At 41.1% G+C, this 24,834-nt stretch overlaps 1 pseudogene; it reads right to left on the minus strand.

Annotated features, from left to right (window-relative positions):
- Positions 1 to 24,834, minus strand: part of LOC101939189 (dynein axonemal heavy chain 11-like) — a 197,639-nt pseudogene that overhangs the window by 51,233 nt on the left and 121,572 nt on the right.

The following is a 24,834-nucleotide window of genomic DNA, read 5'->3' on the forward strand; positions in this document are numbered from 1 at the left end:
TGAATCTTCCAAGTAGTCAGATGAATAACCAAAGTGATAGAGCTGGATGCAGAAAGGTTAATAATTAATAATTCTGGCTAGACTTAAACTCTGAATATACAGTAGTCTAATGACCCCGTCTTACTTGGGGTTTTAATCTGCATAGGGCCGAATGCCCTCCACTCCCACTGAGAACCTTGTGCAGCACTGGACTCTAAAGGCATGCTTCTGAAAGAGAAACCTATTTAGCAGCTACTGAGGGATGATTATAAGATAAGCACTTGAAAAGTCCACCTATAGTCAGGGCTTTCAGCAATTTTATGATTAAATGGTCAGACAAATAGGCTAACGATTTTACCTTTTCATTCCAGCACAGGTAGCTTTGTATAACTACCAGCCATTTTCCATTAGTTCATTTGTACTGGAGGATTTTGGTAATATTTTTGGAGGACATGGTTGGTGACATTAAAGGAGGCTGAAACCTGAGCTGGAGCTCTCCCACTCCCAAATAACAGACAGACTCATACCTAAGTGGTTCAGTGTCACCAGTGTTCTAAGCTACTTTAGCTTTTGAGTTGAATAAAAGCAAACTGGAAAATTCTATTCTGCATGTGTGAAACTTCCCAGCGTCACCATTCTTCACCTCAAAACTACCAAATGATTTTTTTTTCATGATTGCTTAGTAGCTTAGATTAACTCAAGCCAAGTCTGATGCATCTACTTTCTAACTACCCACAACACTTCTAATTACGGCACAAAGGGAAGAGTATTTTCTCTCTCACACTCGCGCATATAGCCCTAGCTCCAAAACCTCTGATTTTGCTCAGACTCGTCAGAAACATTCACCTTTGGATCAAGAAGGGAAAATTTCAGCTTCACAGAATTAGTATGGAAAAGTTATGCACAACCGGAAAATAGGGTACAGAACGGAAGTTGGCACACAATCTTTATGCACTATGCTAGTCTGCTACACGGGACTAACACAACTTCCTTCACAATCACACTTTCGTCATCCATTCATAGGCATCCACTGTGTCATCTAGCCCTACTCTCAGCATATATTACAGCTTACCTCATTGGTAGGAATGGTGCTGCCACAGTGTTTATGAAAATTAGATAAGAAATTTGCTAGCATCCATAAGGAGTTCCCATTGCCTATACACCTCTGTGCCTTCTGCGCTTTCAGAAGTATTTGTCCCATACTTTTTATGAGTGTGAGGTGCAAACAGAATTCTTTCTCTAAAATATATCAAACTTAATACCCCGATTTAAAAATATGATTATCAATGAAAAATCCCCCTTCCTCCAAAAGTTCTGTGAACAAAGCCTCAATGGAATAACTACTATACATATGGATGTTTATAACAAGCAGTTTTAAAGATGTTGGGCCTCATCCTACAGCCTCTATTTAATCAAAACTCCTGAAGGCTGACTGAGGATTGGGCCCGTAAGCAGTAGTCAGTGCATTCATACTGTCCCACGAGACAAGACTTCCACTTTAGTGCTGATGCTTGACTGGGCCATAAAGCTTTAGGATGCAATGCTGAGGCCAAACCTTTGATGCTTGACGCTACTAACTATATGAAATTCATCAGCATGATAAGCGTTCCTCTTATGCAATATCAATGGCTGCCTCTCTCATATAGTATGAAATTAATCCTTCACCAACTGCAACTGTTTTGCAGTCACTGTATCTTAGTTCACTAGACTTGCAGACAAATTGACAGGATGTGTGATAGGGGAAGCTGGAGAAGGCAATCTGGCATAAAGGAAATGAGACACGGTGAATGGGCATACCACAAGCCTCCCTCTACCTCCCTCTTTGGGGTGTCAGCAATGCTCTCACCAATCCTGCTCAGCAAAATGATGAGAGTTAATACCCTCTTAGCCCCAAACACAGTGAGTGGGGGTTATTTTCCTCTTGACACATGTGCATTACTTATGGAATTACAGACATCCAAATCAAGTTGAAAACATAGAGCACAATGAGGGGTAGATAACCCCAGCACCTCCCCTTCTGGCTTTATTTGTTGACAGTATTTGACAGCCAGCAAGGTTAAAATATTCTTAAGTTTCAAGGGTGCAGATGCTTGAACTAGTCCAGTCTGAACTAGTCTGATAATGACAGCCTTAGCTAGAGCTGTCACAGCACTACATTAAAAGTACATATTAGACTGAATTTTTTTTTAGGTTCCTTTGTAGCAAGAAGACTTTTCTACAGTACTCATCACTGTAGAATCTGGACTTGCAATTTACATCTTGGAGTCTACATTTAACAAGTATATTCTTGGGAAATCGTCAACTATGTCCTATCATTTTTAAGAAATAAAACAGTAAAGGTGTCTGTAATTTATCCTGAAACATTTTCTGAATTCATTAGACAAACTCCTGACTTTTCTATGATCTTTGGCATTTGCTGCAAATATCACAAATAAGCCAGCACACAGACTTATTTACTAGGATTGCTTCAATACATAATACTTCTAAACATTCTAACACATTGCTACCTTATTCATGTACATCTTTGCACTCTTCCAGCTTTGATCCTTTGGAATTTTGCCACTGGGAGACAAAAGGACCAGAACAGCAACAGTCACTTTGGTTACAAGAGCAGGAGAGTTAGGGGAAGTTCTCAACTCAGTCAAATTGAACTAAAACAACACACGAAGGTTACAGCTATGAATTGTATCAATGACAGCTCCGGAACTGCAAAGCAAGAGAAAAAATTCTATTCACACCAGTTTAGAGGAGTGAAGCAGAATTGTTACCCTGCATTTGTGGCAATAAGAGCAGGTCCAGCTTTGGCAAGATCATCTTCAGAATCGTGCTTCTGCTTTGTCACTTCTGCTTGAATCGCAGCAACCTGGAAAACATCCCACAACCAGTTCCACACCACACTGTGATGTTGCTGCAGAGTAAACAATGTCTGGAAACAGACATATTTATGGTTAATTTCAGTCAATGAAATCCTATGACTTGGTATGCACAGGTGCAAATGAGGGCAGAATTTATCCCTTAATTTCAATGTCTAGGTTTTATCAATTAGCTAGGTTTATTGTATTTGGCATACTTATCTCTCCACAGTCTAAAGGATACTATATCTGTATAAAAGATACAAGCTGTATAAATGATTTGCTTAATTAAAAACAGCATTATGCTGGCATTCAAAAATTTTCCAGGATAGCACTTAAGCCAGAGATGGGGTACATAAGGAGCACCAGAAACAAATATGATGAATCTCATGCAAATGATCATGATGGTCCATTCTAAGTCTATGAATGTGTATTGCAAACAAACAGGTTTTAGGTAACGGAATGAGGCAGATATATGAAATATGTAAAATACTGAATTCCCTAACATTTCACAGCTTCCATCAACACCCCCTGGATACATAATATGAAAGAATAGAAAGGGGCAGTGATGACAGCTGTCACCAGCATCAACAATCCTAACAAGCATCTAGCATATCAATCAAAAGGAAGACGAATGATTTGATAGCATTAATCACAACTGGTCCCCCACCAGATGCCATGCCAAGTCACTTGAATTTGTGCCCAGTACCAATTGTTCACTTGCTGGACGTTTGGATGTGGATGCTTCTTTGTGGATACAGTCATACTAAAAAAGCTGAAATAAATCAATGCAACGTTGCTTTCGCTTGGATGTAAAGGCAATCGTAAATGAGTTAAAGTTCAAAGAACAGGAGTAGAACAAATACTACTTGTTCTTAAACATTAGCTGGTAAATACCACATGCAGATGGGAGGGGAACGATGTTAGGCCTGACCCGAGGCAACGATCTTCATGCTCTTGGAAAACACATAGGTGAGGGCACATGAGAAGGAGATGGGATGCTTCCCAAAGTCCCCAGCTACTCTGGGCAAGACAGGACAAATAAATAGGAAAGGCTCAGGGAATCAATCCTGCTTCATGGTTTAACTGTTACTATAAAGACAGTGCTGTAGGGGCAAAAGGTCTTGCTAGAATCTTTCTGATGGACGTATAAAACTCCAGTCTGTGCTTGTCACAGGTAAAATCTCTTAGCTAATGAATTAGTCCTAGTGAAATAACAAGATAAAAGTGTTTTGCCAGTCTGAGACTAGATTAGGATTTGTTAGCAGGGACTCTTCACATGGGACACTCATGTTACTAACAAGTCTGTGAGATCGATTCCCCCCAGCAAGAGGTGGGTAGCAATTGCACCCACATGCATCAGATGGGGCAGCAACAGCCCAGCATGGCTCACCATTGAGAGAGGCAGTAGATGTTCTCTTCAGGGAAGGCAGCTTTAAAACATGGCCAGGGCTCTGTAGGAATCCCACCAGCAGCCGTTCTGCAGGAAATACACTGAGTGTGCTACCCATGCCATCTCCCAAGTAGTGCTACCTGCTTTTGGAGCTGCACTGGCCAGCTCTTGGCTCCTTGGCAATGCAGGCTTTGAGGGTGCCTCGAACCACTGGGATGCCCTGCTCTCCCTCAATTTGGACCTTCCACTATTGGGGCCCACAGCCTGGATTTTGCCAGCTAGAGTTAATCAAGCTCTATATACGTATGCATACGCATGTGTGTATATATTTGCTCTGGTATTTTACATGTGTTTATATGAGAGATCAGCTCAGTCTTGTTTTTATTAGGCGTATATATACCCTCTGCTCCTCATCATCCACTGTGGCTTTTTCTTCGCTATTTCTGTCTATTGTCCTATTTTGACAATGAGCACCTCAGTGTCGCTGCTTCTCAGATGAAGTTCTATTGCTTGAACAGCAAGCAATAGAACTTCAGATCTTCCACCAAATTATTACAAGAGAGAACTGGTAATTAAGTTTTAACAAGATTTAAATTATATTAAAAACAGACAGCTAAAAGGAGAGACTGCTTTGGGCTTTATTGTAAATTTGTATAATTATTTTTAGTCCTCTAGAGAATGCATAATTATGTTTCTGTATTTATAAAAATACTGCCCCGGAGGTACCAAAATGAATTTTACAGTCTGTTGATTTGCATATTAATGTTCCTCTTGTGTCAGATATTTTCCTAACAATGAAATGTTCACAACCACTTTCAAAATGGCCAAAGAACTTTACAATATTTCTGCCCTGGTTTTGAAAAAACTGCTCCCTAATGAAAAAAAGGAGGAAGAACAAGATACCATGGTGATAGGCGTGGAATAAAAACCCAGAAAAACAGATAGAGAGTGGAATGTATAGAGAACTATATCTATACCAAAACTATAGAGAACATACAAGTGTAAAGTTTAATTCTATCTCATGATTTAATGTTTTTGGCTCAGTTTACTTTTGTGCATGTGTAGCTAAATATTTAGGCCCAGATCCACAATGGTACTTAGGCACCTAGACGCCAGACTTAGGTGCCTCAGTCTCATTTTTAGGCTCCACTGACATCCACAAAACCCTCACTTGGCTGCCACGTAACCCTATAAGCATCTAAATTTTTGCTCTAAGAGTTTCCTAGGTGCCTACATTTCTGCCTCTGGGCATGTGCACTGTATGCCTTACTCTATGCATCCAGACACTTACTGAAGCCCCAGAGCGATCTATGAGTCAGGCGGAGGAGCATGGGACCTGAGCTGGTAGGCATACTCAGAGGCATTCAGCATCTAGCTGGTGGTGCTGGCATTGCCCACCTTTTAACTTTAGTCCAGGGTTAGAGCACTCTCCTGAGATGAGGGAGACGCCTGTTCAAATCTTTTCTTCCCCTCAGGCAGAGGGGAGGAATTGGACCTAGTGTCCCACATCCCAGGTGAGTGCTCTAGCCACTGAACTATGGGATATTTTGATGTGAGGCGCCCTCAGTCTCCCCTGTTGAAGCTGTTGCACTTTGGATAAATACTTAAAGACTCACTGGGTGATAGAGAGAGAATGACTGTGTAGCCTGGTGGTCTGGGCACCCATCTGGAAGCTGGGAGACCCCGGGTCCAGTACCCCTGCTCCAATGAGTCTCATTATTTCCCCACAGTGGAACAGCATCAAAAGGAGAGAGAGAGGAGACCCACATCAAAATATCCCAGAGCTCAGTGGTTAGAGCACTTGCCTGAGAGGTAGGAGTCTCCTGTTCAAACCCTATCTCCCCTACCATGGATGCCCTCCAGTCTTCCAGTCTGAGGAGATTAAGGGGCGACACAGACTTTACTTGTTGCTGCCTCAAAATGGTCTTTAAAAACTAGGATAGCAATGGTGAAGGAGGGAGCTCTGAACCAACACACTATTTGCACCACCAGAGCAATGGCAGAGGGGCTCTGGGTCAAGCTCTGGAGCCACATGGATAAATGTGAACTTTGGTATTCCAAGAAGAGATCAGGAACGGTCAGGGTCCAAAATGCTCTATACTGGAAATCTCCTCTTTAAATTTTCAAAAGGGACTCACCGCTGGCCTCCACTCCCTGCTTATTTTTGCCTGTTACTTTATAAAACATTCATTTTTTATGTCCATAAGAGATTTTCAAAGACACAAACTCTAACTCCCATTGAAAGTTAATGTCAGTTGGGTGCTTATCTGCACTTTGTGCTTCTGAAAATCTCCCACTTAAAATATAGATTTTTAAAAAAACAGTAATAATAGCAGGATCATACTAATATAGGATCCAATCCTGCGGCCCATGTGCAGGCAAACCCTCATTGACATTCAGTTAACACAGTGAAATCAGTGAGAGATTTTCTTGCGTGTGGACTGCAGAATTAGACCTCTACTTAATGGTAATCCAGTTTTCTTAATGACAATAAACTCATTGGGTTTACAGTTTATCTTCATAAGGAACTAATTTATTGGCTACTAAAATAATGTAGTGTCACTACCATTGCTTAAGCAATAATCTTAAGCAGTTATTTGTATTTTAAGCTTATATATAGCTTATCATCCAACTTTACAGCGAGACCTATGTAGGCGTTTTTTGATTCACACACACACAGTAGAACTGAGATGTACTTTGTGTGCCAAAATTAAATGAAAAAGTGACAATGTACAGTGTCTAATATTAGCAGATAAGGTGGATTTTATGCAAAATGCCGAGTGTCAGTCAACTGCTGGCATAGGGCAACACTTGTTAGTCCTGAAACGATCTGATTGCATGTTCACAACTACCATTTCCGTGAAGCCTCATTCAAGGAGATATTAATGGCCATTATTGAGCTGCAACACAAAGGTATCACAGGGGGAAAGTCCAAATGACACTCTTCAGCTGTTCCTTGTAAGCATAACTCCTGCAATGTGATCTTTTAACCTCTATTCTCTTATCAGAATGTTTAAAGGATCAGTAAAAAGATTAAAACAAGAAAGGATTGAGATAAATGTTTCTGTTAAATTAAAGGATTGATTGCAAACTGGCTACCATATAATATTGGGGGAGGGGAGGGGAGGAATTAGGTTGCCTGTAAAACAAAGTCCAGGAAGTTCTTAGGATTTTATAATGGACAAATGTTTGGGGAGTTGTTTGAGAAAGTTTGCACTTGTACTTTTGCACCCACAACCAACCTCAGGAACAAAACTGCAGATGCGATTCCAAGGGACTCATCCTTACAAAGTGTTAAGTGTCTCCTGCAATGCGAATGTGGGACATGAAGATGCTCAGTATCTTGGAGAATACAGTACTAAGGGCACAAATCACAGCATTTAGATATCTAACTACCTGGGTGCCTGAACAGAAGTTGCACCTCTAAATGCTATTATGAAATGCTACCAGAAATGCATGCACCTCTAAATGCTATTATGGATTTATCACTCAGACACTGTTGCTTATTAGTTTTAAAACAAAGTGCAGAAATGCACAATATGTTTGTTGCTGTTTAAAATGTTCAGGTTTTGTTTCCAATGCTATTCAGCTGTGGGTAGACTGTAAGGTTTTCAGGGTAAGGACCTATTTGCTCACCACTGCTGTTTGCTCACCAACTGTATAATGTCATTGATAATAATAGCTCTGTATAGATAGCTAACAATAACACAAATATTTGAAAGAGCTACCTGTGAAGCTGTCGTCTGGAGCTTTTGTAAACCATTTTCCAGTCTTTCCATTTTTTGAACCAACTCTTTTCTCTTCTTCCCAAGTAGATTCTGGTAGAGTTTGATAAGTTCCAGAAAGTTCTTAGGAGCTGCATAGTTATGATGTTTTTCATTCTGCTCATACTTGACACTTACTTCATTAACATTTGTATGTGCAAAAGCAATGAAGTGGCTGAAAAGCAAATACACGGAAAAGAATACTTTGTAATATACAAATGAAATCCCCTATTTTAGGCTCTAATCAAGGTGATGTTTTGCAAGCAATGTTTAGCATCACTAGTTGATTTAATCTCTTTTTTTTAAGATGACGCAAACAATTAAGGGCCAGTTTGTGGTTAGCTTCTGTGTGCGTGTGCTGCAGGAGGTGAGATGGTATAAGCAGTCTTCTTTCCCACCTGGGCAGCCAGCTTAAGGGTCACCCACAACTCTAGTGCTTTTCTCAAGTAGCACAGGCACTGCTCCTATTCTGAGACTCCAGGAGCACAATCCACCCCAAAGGGACAGGGGAAAGAGGTGGGACCAGGTTTGGAGAATGGGCCCAGTACACCAGAGGGGGTACGTTGCACCCAGTGAAAAGATGTAACAATAGGCCAAGACGGGGAGCAATCTGCCTCCTTGAATTCCCCAGTGGCAGCACTTTTTACTCTGGACTGTTTGTATTTTGCACAGTTTACCCTGAATGAAGGAGAAAATGAAAGTGTTTGAGGGATGTCTGATTTTGGAGAGACAGAGCATTGCAAAGAAACAGACATTTAAAGTCAGATGACTAGTGACAATATGACTATCCATACCTCCTTAGTAAAACAGTTAATGCGATACCTGAACCTGATTTATTACTAGCACCTTGTGCCAGGAGTTTGCAGACCTGTGTAGTACTTGGCTGCCTCATTATACAGAATCTGCACCCTAGACCCTTTCTTTTCTGGCTGGTGTCATTCTGGAGTAATACATCATTGAGTACCATACTAAGTGATGCATTACATGAATACATCAGAAAATCAGCTGGTTCAGTCTCTCAATCTGTGGAGTCCAGCAACAGCTGACTGTGATGATGTATTACACTATCATTGCAATACATCAGAGCAAGGCACTGGTCCGAAGGTGTATTACTCAAAATATGGCATTGCTGAAAGAATCTGTCCAGGAGAAGGAATCTAGGTTAATTATGGAACAGAAGGTAGTGTACAGTGCTAAGAGGAGGAGGCTTCTTAGCGTCAAATTTTTGATGCATTGGTAAAATACAAATTGCATTCAAACAGATATTACGAGAGAGGGTCATGTTGTAACTGTAATTACTCAGTTGGAGACAAACACCACAGCTGGGTCAAGATGCTGCCACCTGTGTTGCATATCAGAATAGGGATTAGATACAATTCATAAAAAGTCTCTGAGGGCCTTGTTCTGCCCTTGTGCACAGAGGTTTCCCATTGACTGGGAACACTGTTCGTGCATCTGAGGGCAGAAGTTGGCCCCGAAGTTTCAAGGGAGCCATCTTGTGATTGAGACTGCTCACCATGAAAAGGGTGTGTCTGTGCCCAATGCCATGTGAGGAACCCAAATGAGTCTCATCAGAAGATGATGGACTGGCAGTGGATATGAAGCAGGACTCTGGTGAGGATTGTTTTCAACAGTGGCTCCCTCAAACATGTTAGAACAGAGCTGGGGACAAAGTTACCAAGTATCACTTTTTCAAGTCCAGCTCCTCTCAAACTAGGTTGCTTTCAGAGCCCTTCACTGGCATCTAATTCAGGGCTATCACGTCCTGTCTCCAGACTCACTCCCCATTCTGATAGCCCAGTTAATTCCTTATGCAGATGTGTCGTAGATGGTGAAGTAAGTGTGTTGTGTCTCATCCTACTGCATGGTGGAGGGTGCCCTGGCTCCTCCTGTCCCCACACCCACTTGACCCATTTATTCAGTGCTTCCCATTGTGCTCAGCTGATAGGAAATACTCCTGTGAGGAACGCACTACTTCCTCGGGATTCAGACACATGAGCAGAGTGCTGATCAGTGTGTTTCACCTCCATACCCAGTGATAAGAGATGCTTTCCCACCAGCAAGCAGGGCAGCATACGGACACCTACAGTTCTTGGCCCTCTTGCAGATACTGACCACTGGTTAGAACCATGGCAGCTGTTGGTGCTCTTCTCCTCCTAGTGCTGAAACTATTACTACTAGACATTGATTCACAACCATGAGTTTGCACCTTTAAATCCCTCCACTGCCTCCTCACTGCCCTGCATATCCAGTTCAAACTTCTTCCCCAGCACACCTCTCTGACTTCATCTCCTACTGAATGCCTCTTCCTTCCTCCACTGATGACAGCCTTCATGACCTTTCCTTCTTGTCGGTCTCACCCCTGTCTGCATGTCTTTTACAGCACTGCTCCTAGGCTTGGAACACCCTCCTATATCAGAGTTCATCAGCTCACTTACCTCAGTCCCTTAATTTATTTCTGCTGTATTACCTACAAGAAGTACAATTAAAAACTTAACAATTTGCTACAGAATCTCAATATATGCATAAGCCAAAATAGGTCAATGCATATTATTTTAACCCTTGTTCTACCTTTCCCCACTACTCTGTCACCCCTTCTAAAATTAGATCACTAATTCCTCGAGGTAGGCCTTTCCTACAGATGTGATTCTGTAGAGCCCCGATGCAGATTTGAAGCAATATAAAAACAACAAATAATAATAGTATCTCAGTATATGCCCAATTCTAATCTTTAATACATTTTCAGGGAAAGCCTCCAGCTACCGTGGCATCTGAACTAGGTAAAACAATGAAGCTGCATCATTGTAACAGATGATGGATATAGGAACGGCATTTGGAAGAGGGACTTCACAGCCATGTCAAAGAGATATTCAGAGTGAGAAAGGGAATAGAAACGAGAGAGCTTGAAATAAAAGGAACAACAAAGTCCAACACTGCTATGAGTGTGTCTACACTGCAATTAGACCCCCGTGGCTGGCCCGTGCCAGCTGACTCAGGCTCGCGGGGCTCGGGCTGCGGGGCTGTTTAATTGCATTGTGGATGTTCAGGCTCAGGCTGGAGCCAGAGCTCTGGGACCCTTCCGCTTCTTCAATTTTAACCAAAAAAATTAAAAGCTGTTTAATAACATTCTCAAAATCCTAATGAAACATTTTATTTGGGGTCCAACAAAATGCTCAATTCACCTGAGATCTGTCCAGCTCTAGCTGGGATGCTAGTCAACACTGTTATTCTGCACAAATATGATTAATAGCATATGTAAATATGATGACTCAAGTACATGAATGAGGGTGGCCATTTCAGGAATGTGTCATATTTGCTCGAGACAGTTTTAGAATTTGCTTTGTTGTTCAAAAGAAGATCTAAACAGTCTTCTGTTTATGAACGATGTCACTCACACTGATATTCACGACAAGCAGCCCCATGGATAACGCAGCAAGAATAGACAAATAGTATTGAATAATTAATAGTTAATAAGAACTGATTCACCCAAGACACTTATACCTTCCTCCATAAAATGAGCAACAGGGTTCATAATAAGTGATACAAATTTAGACACAAATGTAGATGTTGTGTCTTTCACGGCAATACCACATTATTGTACTCTTGGAGTCTGGGGCAATTCACAAGGATTAAGGATGATGGAGCCATAAAGCCTCGAGGGGGGTTGAATTCTAGCTGCTAACTCAAGTTAAAAACAAAGTTGCTGTGTCTTCGCTGCTGTTTTAACCCAAGTTAAGAACACACCTTTTTTTTGCAGTGTAAACATATCCTAAGACTGCAAGGTCTTCAGAGCCAGGAATTTATTTTCTTCCTTCTCTATAACCCCCTGCACAGCAACAAAGCTATATAACTAACTAAAAAATGTGGCATAGTTTAATGTGTACATATGTAATAAGAAATATGTTCTAATGGGATTAATGGCTCAATCCCACCTACTAGCTGGCATGCTTCTTTGCTGGTGAATTGAATCATTTCCAAGAGAGGTGCTGAGGCACTCTGAATAAAAGAAGGTACAGTCAAACCATAAATATGTGTAAGCATTTTAAATCTATTAGCCATATTCTGCCCTGACTTATAGTAGGGGCTGCTTTGGGCACAAATCAAGGCACACTTTACCTTTAACTCCTTCCTTCTTTTAATGCACAACTCCCAGTAATAAACACTGAGGGAAAGTTCATTATTTTTCAAAATCTAATTTAGGCATCTACTTGAAGCTACTGCAGCACTTGAATCTGGCACTTTATGTGATATCAGTGCTCCATTGTTACTTAGTATTTGGACAGCTGAGTTACAATTCTGGAGCACTATATTGTTCTGTTTCTATGAAAATCACTTCTTGTGTTGACTACGCTTATTCTTTTCCACTTCATTTCTATATTATAAATCAACTTAAGATCATCAGGGATATTATTAGTAACTTATTGTTACCTTTTTTCAATGCACTTTTGAATACCAGCGCTCCTCAGTCACAAGTGTCAGCATATTAAGTGCTGTTCAGACATTCGAAAATAATATACCCCGTTTCTAAGGCTTCCATTGCATTAGTAGTATGTTAATTATTACAGCAAATGATAAAACACTGCAAAATTGTTTTCTCCCCCACCCTAATAACATAAATAAAAGGAGCAATTAATTTCCTACAATAAAAACAGGCAATACAATAACGTACAAATGTAGAGTTTCTTCATTATTGCATCAAATTGCAAAACGGAAACATATAATTTCAAAAGGCTCAAAAGTAAAAATGGAAACACAGCTGATGTTGCGTCAGCATGCAGGCTACAAAAAATGTGAGGCTTGCACAGCTCTCAACCAGCCTCCTTGGATAAGCCAGTTCAGTAAAAATTTCTAAACTAAAAACTAAGGTCTAAGCCATCGCTTGATACAAAAATACATGGTTCTCTTTTCATTAGGCTTTACTTTTGGTATTTTAGAAAACCAGTTTTCTAAGCCCTTATTGCTAGTTACCTGTATAATTCTACAAGCTCATAGTATTGCAACTGATCTTAAAACTTCAGTGTCATGTGTATGTACAGATATACTCACAAATAACAATAGTTTTTCAAATGGCATTTGAATTCAAACAATATATATTACACTTCACATACAGTTGCCAGCAGTACTTTAAAATCCTCCAGTTCCTCACTGATATTCTGGTTGGTTGGTTGGTTTTTAGTTGCTGAAAAGGTGACACTTTTTTTTTTGGCATTTTTGTGCAATTTTACAAGTATTCAGGGCACATTCCCTGCTTTGCATGGAAAATGTATTTGCACAGTTGTCAGAATGATGGACAGGGAGAGAATGATAGGAAGGAGCACTGATCTTTGCTTGTTATTACATACAATAGCCCAGTAGGAATCATGATGTGTTGGTGAGACAAACTGTGTCCCATCCTGGAACATATTAAGTTTGTCTCCAGGACACACATGACTTCACTAGGGTGTCTAACCTCATTCATAATAGATGCTAATCTTTTCAGGGCTGACTGATGACAGCACTTCCTGCCCTTCACGGAATTAGAGCTGGGTTTTATCAAAGGACTCAAACTGCCTGCTAATTAGACTAATTCCCTTCATCATGAATTATTTATTTCCATTGGTAACCGATCACTGTGACATTAATGGGTTCTGCTCAACTTAGTTTCATACTAATATACACTATAAGTTAAATGTTTAAAAACTCCTGATACTTTACTCCAGGTCAAGTGTATCCTAGTCGAACTCTTGACAGTTTCAGTGAAGTTTTGACTGGTAAGTTCGAGGAACAATTAAAAAATAGAAAACAAAACTGCAGAATGGCTTTAAATTCTGGAGGCTCATTTGTTTTTTCCCAGTTATCAGGTGACTGATCCAAAATGAACAGGTACTTAGGGCTCAAGGGTGCGAAATACTGACCCACAGCTTCCAGTGGTTTTGATAAGAGTTCATGGTGAGATTCTGCAGTGCTCGCAAATCCAAAACTCCCATTCAGTGCAAGAAATTTTGGGTTGTAAGTATCGAGGCTAAGTGAAGGCAAAATGATAGATCATCAAGTTAATGGGGACATACATTGAATTAACCCTAATTCCAAGTAAGGCTAAATTGTAAGAGCCACAAAATGATTTACCCTAATCAGAAATAAATTATACCTTAGATACTATTATATAAAACCCTTTATAAAATACCTTGCTGTATCTTACTATTTAAAGACTAAACTCTAATTTTGCTGAAAAGATATGGTTTATTATTAAACTGTTTAATTAGTTCCAAATTTTATATATGTGCATGTGTTATATATATATATAACTTTTACTTGGTATAATGTTACATTTCAATTTGCTCAAGGCAATGGATGATGTTTTACCCCACCGTCATTACCACTGAATTTACACCACACCTTTGACACGTGGAGTTGTTATGAATCATGCTTATGTACAGTATAGTCCAATGTCATTGTTTTCTCCCTGCCTTCATTGTTTAGGGCCCAGTCCTGCAAAGGTGCTATGTGCCTTCTGGGAGGTGATGGGCACACGCAACTCTGATCAACCTCAGCAGGTATCGAGCGTACTCTGTACCGCCAATGGGGCACACAGTGGTTGCAGGGCTGGGCCCATCATTTGAAGTTGAGCGTATTCCATATGCATCTGCACTTAAACGCTGCTATTCTCTCTCTCTCTGATCCTGTCAAGTCAGTCAGAGAATAGGTTTTATTCCTGTTTAATCATCCTGTCTATAAAATGTTGTAAAACAAAATGCCTACAAGACCTAGAAGGATCAACAGCCAGGTTTTTTTGTATTAATGAGTGTAGAATAATAACTACAATGAGCTATCTGGGCAGAATAGCCTCATCTCCTAGACTAATAAAGAATTTCTACAGTACATCTGACAGACATTCTTGCATAGTAGAATCTAAAGAAGAATGTGTGTGATTTTAATCCAAAGTGGTGTCTCATAGAGGTTTGGTTAAAAAAAGATAGAGAGATCATATTCAGGAAGTATATGTACATTTTCGTCACAGTGGGGGTTACTTTCACTGTGAAAATAAAGGTGTTATTTTTCTACTATTGAAATAATACAGAATCAATGAGAGACAACTGTGAACTTCAATGGCATCAAGGGGTTTCTGTTGACATCAAAAATCACAAGAGCAGAGCTCAAATGGACTGAGATGTCACCAGAAACCCCAAGATGGCATTATAGCCTTGTTTTTCTAAGTTGCTTTTTTCCCCATAAACACATGAATCCAACTTTTATTTTAATTAGAAAAAGTAAACCTCTCTCATTTTCTTCCCATCCTCCTAGTTCCCGTCTCTTCTTTTGGGATCTCTTCCCCTCCTGTTTTCCTCCATCCTCCTCTTGCCTTTTCTCTCCTTTCCTACTCACTATTCCTCTCCACTCCTGCCTCTTTCATGCCCTAAAGCAAACTGCTACTGCAATGGGCAAAATTATGAGATTTTGCGGGACATGATAGCAGTGATTTCTAATGTCATTTCAATAGTGCAAATAGTTATTTTGATAATACAGATAGACTATTCTATTAGACAAAAAGAGGCATCAGTCAAGTACCTCTCGTTATGTGTACAAAATTCCTGGCCAACAGTATAAGATTTCAAAGAGCTGGGGCTGTCTCTAAGCAACTATTGATGCAGCTACATTAAATATCTTTCAATTCAGACTTAATATTACTACTACTAATAATAATTGACACTTATATGGTGCCTTCCATCTGATGATCTCAAAGCATTTTATAGACACTAATGAATTAAGTCTCAAGAGCCCTCTTATGTAGATACTATCCCCAGAGGTATACGTTATTTGCACAAGGTCACATGGGTCCTGATCCCTGTTCCCATTGCATTCAAAGAGATTTTTGCCTTTGCCTTCAATGGGCACAGGATCAGGACAACAGTGAGTAAACAACAGAGTCAATAATAGAACTCGGCTCTCCTGATTCGCTATCCTGTACTTTAGCCACTGGGCTATGTCAACTTGTGTTCGTGGAGGGATTGACAAGGACAAGCCGGACAAAGGTGACATTTTGCTTCTCCTGGTATAAATGAGAGGATATCTTCTCCACATGCTGCTGTACAAACACTATATGAAACATTTTGATTCACATTTTTAACTTACAGTTCACCTGGAAAAGGCACACTTTGCCCCTCATTGCTCTTCTGCAATGAACAGACCCACCCACCTCACTTTTGAACTGTTTTTTTTTTAAAGGTGTTCTGGAACTGTATCCTGTTGTATAAATAACATTGCAAACTTAAATCTAGCTTTTATTATAATGAAAGCCACCATGCAGTACAAGTAAACAGAAAGAGGACACTATACAAACACACATCAAACATTTCCCGTATAAGAGTAATCACACTTTGCTTGTAATATCATTAGACCTATGAATGTGTGCTGTCTTATTCAGGGTGTTACTGAGTTGTGCTTAATAGATTTGACTGATCTCACAAGATTTTGACAAAAATGTCATTCACATCATCTACAAAGTGTTCTGCTTTATATTTATTTTTGAAAAGTTCTGTTTTTTGAGATACATGATAAATAAACCCCAGAAAAACAGGAGAAAATGTGTTTAGGGATTTTAGTTTTACAACTGCAATTATTGGATGATTTAGTGCAGAGTGAAGTACAGAGCCCAAGAAATACAGTAGAGAAGGTCACAGGAGCTCTAAAAGGGATACTGTTATAAAAAGGCCAAAGCAGCTCAGAGTAACAGGAGATGCCATCACGGGCAACCTTTTTAAAAACCAACACGTTTGTATCATGTTCATGAATGTGCAGAATCAATTTAACGCAGGACCAAAGACCAGGAATTCTAAGGACTGAGCGGGATGGGGCGGGGAGGGAAATGGGGGAGAAAACTGAACTTTGCTTTTGTGATTAAAACTAGTTTTGAGCAAAAGATGAAGGAGGAAATTATTGTGGTATTTCAAATGATAATGCTAGTTCTGACATTAAGCATAGCAGGTAGGCATATCCGGCATGGATTTTAAAAGATGTTGTTTTTAAAGTCCTGGTCACTGAAGTGCCAATGAAGCATCAGAAGATAAGTTTGCCTAAAGGGGGGGCGGAGGGGTGCATGAGCTATAGAGGTAGTGACAGGAGTACTGTGGCTGGGTGAATAATTGTGTGGGATGCTAGAGCATTACCAGAGAGACAAGTTATTCTGAGATGCAAAGGCGGCACAGGGAGAGCTAGCATGGTCAGATCCCAGGAACAGAAAGGGGACAAGAAAGCAGTAAAAATATAATTTGATGGGTTTAGCAGCAGCTGATCCTGAAGTTCTGGAGGGGAGCTGAAAAGGAAGGGAAGGAGAAGTACCTCTTGAGTGAAAATAAAGAAACTTATGCAGGTTTGGGCACTTCTGGCACCCAAAGAAGGTTGTGATGTTATGCAAGCAGTAGCTACAACTGCCTCACGTTGTAGAGAGAGTGTTACTCTCCCCTAGTTTAGTATCAGAGGGGTAGACGTGTTAGTCTGGATCTGTAAAAAGCAACAGAGAGTCCTGTGGCACCTTTAAGACTAACTGATGTATTGGAGCATAAGCTTTCGTGGGTGAATGCATCTGACGAAGTGGGCATTCACCCACGAAAGCTTATGCTCCAATACATCTGTTAGTCTTAAAGGTGCCACAGGACTCTCTGTTGCTCTCCCACAGTTGTGGGTGAGACCATGAAGACACTGCTGACAGAATCACTCACATGTTATAACATTGCCCACAAATTTGTGAGGATAAACATCTCGGTTTGAAACTAAGCTAAATAGTGCTCCTTTCAGGTATGTGGTGTCCCACTCAGACCTATAAAAAGAGTGGTCAAAATGTAATGCGATTCCCTCTAGCACCACCTCCCAACCAACCCTTTCCATGTACCCACATCCAACCCAAATATTTTCCCTCACACAAATCAGGGGAACGACGTGACCCCAAGCCATAGCATGTTCTTCTTCTGCACAATGGTGGAGCAATACTCCCAGCTGCAAAACTAGCTGTAAGTAAACTGGAGCCCAGAGCAGGGACTATTTTTAGTTTCCAGATTGAATGAATAAGTGGGTTGCCATCTCTGACTTCCCATTGTATGTGTCTCTTTCCTCTGACCCACAATTTCTCCTTTCTGCCTTCCAAGATTCTCTCTCTATTTGCTACTCAATCACATTAAGGAAGGGAATTTAACCTCTATCTTTTCCTGCAACCTGTGATTTACAGCTGGATTCCTGGGGCTCTTCTAGCCAGATGGCTGCTTCTTGCAGTGAGTTCTCCCACCCTCTGGAGTCATGGCGCTCTAAACACCCACAGATCCAGGGATGCCTGAAAAGCAACTCCTGACCAATACCCCACCACTGTGAAATATTGCTCGGGGACAAACATAATAAAGATCTCATTCCAAGACACACACGCCTACAGTATATTATTATTATTCTCTGGGAACCCACGTTTTAAATTTTTAGTGAAAAAAAAACAATGAAAAAATGTTTTATGGACTTGAAATGTCTCTTCCTGTGTATTCGTGTGCCTTTGAACAGTATGATGCCTTCCCAGGTCCGTACCTCCTGTTTTGCCATGCAAGTCTGGCAGCTACCCTGTCCACCCCCACAAAATAATTGCCATCTTTTCCCCCAGAGCTGACAAGCAGGGAATAACTGACACCTGTATAACTACAAGGTCCAGCTCCAGATTTTGAAATCCAAGGCACAGTTCTGTGCTAAGTGACAAGTCATCTGCAGACATGTTAAGTCATCCCCACAAATTCTGTCTGTGGCAGTTCCTTTGCAAAAATCTTTGCTTTGGAATCACACCCGATACTAAAATAAGTGACGAGAGAGTCCCTTCATGACCAGAATTGTCTCTTTTCTATGTTTGTACAGCACCCAGCACAATGGGGCCCCAATTCCAAATGGGCTCTTTGGACACTGTTATTAAAATATTTATCAGTTATAATTATAATTTGTGCTGCACTGCACACTGCCACCCAACACACATCATTTATATGCAGTGAGGGACTATCTAGCAAGTTTCCTGAATCTGCTTCAGTTTACCACAGCATCTGGGAGTTTTAAAATAATAGGAAAAACCTGTCACAGTAGTTTGACATTTGTTCAAACAAAGAACTGAATCAGCTGCCTGAGAACTCAAGAGAGAGAACCAGTGGCAGTGACCATTTATTAGCACGGCATTTAACCTCCCCGAAGTCCATCCTCCATACCAGTTATTACTTTAGCCTGGTAATTTACAAGTGTTATAACTTTAGAAATATTAATAATTTTTTTGGTGACCAGAAACTTCTGCACAGCTTAAGCTATGCCCTGATCAGTCCCAGAGGTAATTTGAAGGTTAGGCATATAATGAGTACTTTGAACAAATGTCCGTGGGTGAAGCAAGCAAAAGTAAACAGCAAGTTTTCTTTCAGTTTCTAGGTTATCTAAACCTACATCTTTCCATAAATGAGTTCCTAATCATATGCCAAAGGGTCTCGCTTTCTGTTTGCCAAGTTTTCTAAAGGGTATGTGGTCCGAGTAGGCGAATATATCAATACTTAAGCAGAAAAACGAAAGATGGAGTATTAAACTTCCATATTTTTGCTTGGGAATCTTTTTGGTTGTTTGCTTGTTTTTAACTCCCCTGTAAACCATTTCAAAGTCCAAATAACTCTTTTATTTTGGGTTCTCTTCCCCTCTGCCCCATCCCTCCATGGCATTTTGCGGAGCTTAGCAAAATAATTTTTCATTCATGCAGAAACAATGCTGCTTTGTGATCTCCTGAATCTGCAGGTCTTTGGAGTGGACTATAGTAGGTCAGAAATTGTCTGTCCTTTCTGTCAGACTGCCATTCACACTATGTGATATTTCACCTAATGGAGTTTGCATCATGTACATGTCACTCTAATTTCACTTACAAAATCACTCCAGTAGGGGCAGTGAAATCTAGCCACTAGTAGCCCTATTCCATTAGTGATACAATCAGCAAGATGCTCATAGTGTTAATTAAGCAGTGGCTAAATACTAATAGCATGCTCAGGCTGTCTTAGGCTAGGTCTACACTACGGCGGGGGGGGTTGACCTAAGATACGCAACTTCAGCTACGTGAATAGCGTAGCTGAAGTTGCGTATTTTAGGTCGACTTACCTGGCTGTGAGGACGGCGGCGAGTCGACCGCTGCCGCGCCGCCGTCGACTCCGCTTCCGCATCTTGCCGCGGTGGATTTCCGGAGTCGACAGCAGAGCCATCGGGGATCGATTTTGTCACGTCTTCTCTAGACGCGATAAGTCGATCCCCAATAGATCAATTGCTACCCGCTGATTCGGCGGGTAGTGAAGACGTGCCCTCAGAAAGCAGGAAAACATTCCACATGAGTCTGAAAACTTTGTAGTTTCCCTGTTTCTATAATGACTGAACCAGAATCACAGAGCTCAACATTCTGGAACTTTGGTATGTTCAAAATCCAGATGCAAATTATGACTCAAACCTTTCTTTAAATATTTTAAGATACGTACATAGTCTTATTACATACACATATGCACATCCATGCATATTTATTTATAGTACATAAAAACACATTAAAGCATGTTAAGATTGCAAAGGCAAACACTCAAACAATAGGAAATGCAACAATTAAGGTTGTCCATGCAACCTTAATTCAGCCCCCCGCTTCCCCCCATGCACATGTATTATGAAACAGTCTTAAATTACATGATCACAAAAATATTTTTTTCCACAGGGCCCCTGCCTCAGTGCACAGGGTGAACAGTACTCATTGAATATTCAACGTTTCTTTTTATCTTCATTATGTGTGTGGCCTCCTACACTTAGGAAGGAAAAATCAATTACAATTGCAAAATGGGGAATAACTGGCTACAAGGTAGTACTGCTGAAAAGGATCTGAGGGATTACAGTGGATCAGAAATTGCATATGAGCCAATGTGATGCAATTGCAAAAAAGGCTAATATTTGGAAATTTATTAACAGGAATGTCAGATATAAGACAGGGCATGTAATTGTCCTGCTCTATGCAGCACTGGTGAGTCCTCAGCTGGAGTAGTGTGTACAATTCTGGGTACCACACTTTAGGAAAGGTGTGGACAAATTGGAGAGAGGCCAGAGAAGAACAACAAAAATGATCAAAGGTTTAGAAAACCTGACCTATGAGGAAAGGTTAAAAAAAACCCAGAGCCTGCTCTGTCTTGAGGGAGAAAAACTGAGGAGGACTGTCTTCAAATAAGTTAAAGGCTGTTACAAGGAGGACTGTTATCACTTGTTCTCCATGTCCACTGAAGGCAGGACAAGAAGCAATAGGCTATGGGCTTAATTTGCAGCAAGGCTAGATATCAGAAAAAACTTTCTAGCAATAAGGATAATTAAGCTCTGGAATAGGCTTCCAAGGAAGGTTGTGGAATCCCCATTATTGGAGGATTTTAAAAACACGTTGGACAAATACCTGTCAGGGATGATCTAGGTTGACTTGGTCTTGGCATAGCGCAGGGAGCTTGGCTTGACTTGACTTAACAATCCCTTCCAGACCTACTGTTCTATGATAATTTATTGCATAGCACCAAAACCTTGCACTGAATACAGAATTATTAATGTCCTTATGGGCTTCTCTGCGATGCTATGATCTTAGTAATTTAGTTCTTTATAATTATTAATTAATCTTCACAACATTCCTGTGAAGTGACAGGGTATTAATATTCCCATTTTATACATGGTGAACTGAGGCACAATGGTTAAAGCCAAAACTGCCCAAAGTGTCACCTGATTTTAAGTGTCCAATCTGAGAAGCCGACAGCTGGATTCTTCTGAGTGCTGATCAGGGCCGGCTCCAGGCACCAGCACAGGAAGCAGGTGCTTGGGACGGCCAATGGAAAGGAGCGGCACGTCCAGGTCTTCGGGGGCAATTCGGCGGCAGGTCCCTCAGTCGTCTCAGAGGGACGGACCGGCTGCCGAATTGCCACCGAAGAATGAAGCGGTGCGGTAGAGCTGCCGCCGAAGTGCCTCCAATCGCGGCTTTATCTTTTTTTTTTCTTTGCCGCTTGGGACGGCAAAAAAGCTGGAGCCAGCCCTGGTGCTGAGCATTTTGTAGCACTTTATATGTTTGGTGCACTGCTCCCGTTGACCTCAGTTGCAATTGTGAGTTCTCAGCACTTCTGCAAATCAGACCTGAGTTTTTGAGGAATACACGAATAGGGCTGATCAAAACTTTTCCATCTGAACTGCTTTTCAATGGGGAATTGGTTTCTGTCTAAAGTTAAACAATTCTTTTTGCAAAAAGTATCTGCTTCCCAGGGAAAATTTTGTTTTTTCCATCAAAATATTTTGCCAAAAATCCTTTGGTTTTCAGCTGCAAACTTGAAAATTTCCATTGGAAGAAAAAACTGGACCAGCTCTAATACACAGTGGCCACTTGTGAAATTTTTGCTTTATGTGGCTTGCCCAAATTCACATCAGAACTCTGTGGTAGAGGCAGGGATAGAATCCATTCCTCCAGGGCACCATCCAACTGCCTTAACCATGGGATCCTCCTTCCTCTTCTTGCAATCCCTTGCCTCATTCTTACACACATTCCAACTTCCACAACAACTGAACAGGGGTCTACAGACAACACCAATAGGGGGAGTGAAGAAAAAAGAACTCAGGAGTTCTGTGGAAAAAACAGGATGTGATCATGTAATTTAAGACTGTATTATAATGAATATGCACAAGGGATCCCTATAAAAGTTGCACAGACAACCTTAAATCTGGCATTTCCCACCTAAGGTTGATTTTGCAACTTTAACGTCCTTTTAACCTAGTTTTTAAAAAATGTAATTTCCCAAGGTTTTAAAAAACTGAATAATCAAAGGTTGCCTCATATGGAACTATACTGAGCCCCCCACATGCCATCAGCACAATACATAGTAACTGGTAGCAGCAGATGGCTACCTGCCATTAAAGCAGACAGACACACATATGTTGTCAGTAGGTTTCATAGCTATTTTCTAGACAGCAAATGACTGCTGAGATTCAGGGCTCCTGGATTCAATTCCAGGTTCTGGAGGGGAGTGCTCTTTAGGAGTTAGAGCCCTACTGTCCCATTCCTCCCAGCCCACTCATGTTTCTATAACTCACTTCCCAGATCTGACCTCTTCCTCTCAGTGCTGTTTTCCACCTCCCACTCCTATCCTCACTTTCCAGCTCCTGCCCACGTTCCCCCCACCTCTGTTCCTACTCTCTTCTCTCCACAGCTCCTGGTTTTCCCCCATCCATCTTATCACTCTCAGCTCCTGCCCAAATCCCCCTCTCAGCTCCTGCTCCTAACCCCTGTCCCTGCATCTCTTCCCCCATTCTCCCACCATCACCACTTCCTCACCACTCTGCATTTCAGTCCGACTCTTTCCTTCTCCTCCTCCTCTATGCTACTGGAGCATCAACAGGGAGAACACCATAAGTACAGGAGAGAGCCTCCCTCCTCTCAGTGCCTGTGTGCATCCTCCAGCTGCTAGCAGGAGCAATTGCAGGAAAAGTCCTTCTCAGTCCCTGCAGGCCGGGATGGAGCAGGCTTAGTTGCTCTGTAGGGATGGTCCAATTGGCAGACAGGAGCTGTGAAGGACTGGAGCTTGCTCAGTGCAGATAGAATCTTCAGAGAATTTAGCTGCTGGACTTTAACAAGTCTCTGCTAAGTATGTGCAAACTGCTGTTTTTCGGGGCCTTATCATTCTGCCAAATATGGGTGGGATTTTCACAGGTATACCAAAAGGCACTGACTCCACAGAGACCGCCCGGCCAGATTTCAAACCCTTGCTCCAAAGCATAAGGCACCACAGCTTCTCAACAACAGAGTTGAAAGAATTCTGCCCCCCCCAACCTCATTTTCAGAAACAGCTGAACCATTTTATCTGAAACTTTCCACCAAAAACTTCAGGACCTTTACCTCATTCAATGCAAAGAATAAATGGTACTCACTTAATAAGCAGCTGTTCTTTATTTTGTTTTATCCTCATTGTACAGAGTGACACTCCAGGACTTATTACTGTACATTATTCAAACCCTGCTCTAAAGATAGAATTATTAATTTCCTCCTAGGCTTTTCTATGGTGCTCCTCACTATGGTATCTAAATGCGTCACAAACATTAATGAATTTATTTTCACAACAATCCTGTGAGGTGAGAGTGCAGTATTATCCCCATTTTACAGATGGAGAGCCAAGGCACAAAGAGTTTAAGGTCAAAAATATCCACTAATTTTGGGTGCCCAATTTGACACATTTAGGACTTGATGTTGCAGAGTACTTAGCATTATGTAGCATTTTATACATTCAAAGCACAGCTCCCATTTACTTCAGTTTGCAACTGTGGGTGGTCAACATTTCTGCAAATCAGACCCCAGGATCTCAAATCAGGCACCCAGAAAAAGGGGAACACACAATTAGCGACCATTGGTGAAAAGCCTGGCTCAAGTGACATGCCCAGCATCACACAGGAACTTTGTGGCGGAGGCAGGGATGAATCCAATTTTCCATTCAACTGCCTTAACTATGAGAATATATATCTTTTCTCTTCCTGAAATTCCCTGCCTCATTCACTATACAACTTCTAGCTTTTGCAACAAATGAGTCGATGGACTCAGGCAACCGTAATAATAGATGATGCTACCAGCTCTGCCTATAACAAACATGGCCAGAGTTCAAGAGTGCCTGCTGGTTCCTTGGGTTGAAGGTGGAGATATATAGGTGCAGGGGGGTAGTAGGGAGATAGCTGAGTGTGAGAAAGAAAACCGATGAGTGTAGATGGGTTGTTGAATGTCTTAACTGCTTATTTTCTTGTTTTTTGTGGTTTACATTGATGTAATATGCAGTTTCACAATCTTAACGCTAAACTAACAATA

Source organism: Chrysemys picta, chromosome 11 (genome assembly GCF_011386835.1).
Source record: "Chrysemys picta bellii isolate R12L10 chromosome 11, ASM1138683v2, whole genome shotgun sequence".
Lineage (NCBI taxonomy): Eukaryota > Metazoa > Chordata > Testudines > Emydidae > Chrysemys > Chrysemys picta.